Here is a 1,201-nt window from a genome sequence, read left to right as displayed (position 1 = left end):
TCCCTTATCCTTGCCCCTCCCAGCTCCACTACAAAGACGATTGTACATTGCTTTGGCCGCTCCCTCTCAACTACGGAGACGAGTTTAACGCGGTTTCCACCCCTCCCTCTCAACCGCACCAGTGCACGCTTGCCGCGCCACAACGCCGACGCTGGACCCGTGAATCGTGAGCACCCAGCTATGACTTACCGCACTCGTGCAAAATAATAAAACACGGTAAATATATTACTTACACGTGCGTTTTGTTTTGCAAGCGGCGCGAAAAAAATTAAAAAGGGAATGCAACACGAGGACTTCCCAGGAGGTCACCCATCCTAGTACTACTCTCGCCCAAGCACGCTTAACTTCGGAGTTCTGATGGGATCCGGTGCTTTAGTGCTGGTATGATCGCATCCGACATGTTACCCCGGTCTTCGTCCCTCATCCTTGGCCCTCCCAGCTCCACTACAAAGACGATTGTACATTGCTTTGGCCGCTCCATCTCAACTACGGAGACGAGTTTAACGCGGTTTCCACCCCTCCCTCTCAACCGCACCAGTGCACGCTTGCCGCGCCACAACGCCGACGCTGGACCCGTGAATCGTGAGCAACCAGCTATGACTTACCGCACTCGTGCAAAATAATAAAACACGGTAAATATATTACTTACACGTGCGTTTTGTTTTGCAAGCGGCGCGAAAAAAATTAAAAAGGGAATGCAACACGAGGACTTTCCAGGAGGTCACCCATCCTAGTACTACTCTCGCCCAAGCACGCTTAACTTCGGAGTTCTAATGGGATCCGGTGCTTTAGTGCTGGTATGATCGCATCCGACATGTTACCCCGGTCTTCGTCCCTTATCCTTGCCCCTCCCAGCTCCACTACAAAGACGATTGTACATTGCTTTGGCCGCTCCCTCTCAACTACGGAGACGAGTTTAACGCGGTTTCCACCCCTCCCTCTCAACCGCACCAGTGCACGCTTGCCGCGCCACAACGCCGACGCTGGACCCGTGAATCGTGAGCACCCAACTATGACTTACCGCACTCGTGCAAAATAATAAAACACGGTAAATATATTACTTACACGTGCTTTTTGTTTTGCAAGCGGCGCGAAAAAAATTAAAAAGGGAATGCAACACGAGGACTTCCCAGGAGGTCACCCATCCTAGTACTACTCTCGCCCAAGCACGCTTAACTTCGGAGTTCTGATGGGATCCGGT

At 51.7% G+C, this 1,201-nt stretch overlaps 2 non-coding genes and 1 pseudogene across 2 annotated transcripts; all 3 read right to left on the bottom strand.

Annotated features, from left to right (window-relative positions):
* Positions 1-276: 276 nt before the first annotated feature.
* Positions 277-395, bottom strand: LOC119343431. Its single transcript, XR_005166091.1, has one exon. It is a non-coding gene; the product is annotated as a 5S ribosomal RNA (ribosomal RNA).
* A 297-nt stretch (positions 396-692) lies between these two features.
* Positions 693-811, bottom strand: LOC119343432. Its single transcript, XR_005166092.1, has one exon. It is a non-coding gene; the product is annotated as a 5S ribosomal RNA (ribosomal RNA).
* A 297-nt stretch (positions 812-1,108) lies between these two features.
* LOC119343433 lies at positions 1,109-1,201 on the bottom strand (annotated as a pseudogene; the record flags this gene model as incomplete).

This window comes from Triticum dicoccoides, unplaced genomic scaffold (assembly GCF_002162155.2).
Source record: "Triticum dicoccoides isolate Atlit2015 ecotype Zavitan unplaced genomic scaffold, WEW_v2.0 scaffold127444, whole genome shotgun sequence".
Taxonomy (NCBI): Eukaryota; Viridiplantae; Streptophyta; class Magnoliopsida; order Poales; family Poaceae; genus Triticum; species Triticum dicoccoides.
This window is presented reverse-complemented; position numbering and strand designations above follow the sequence as displayed.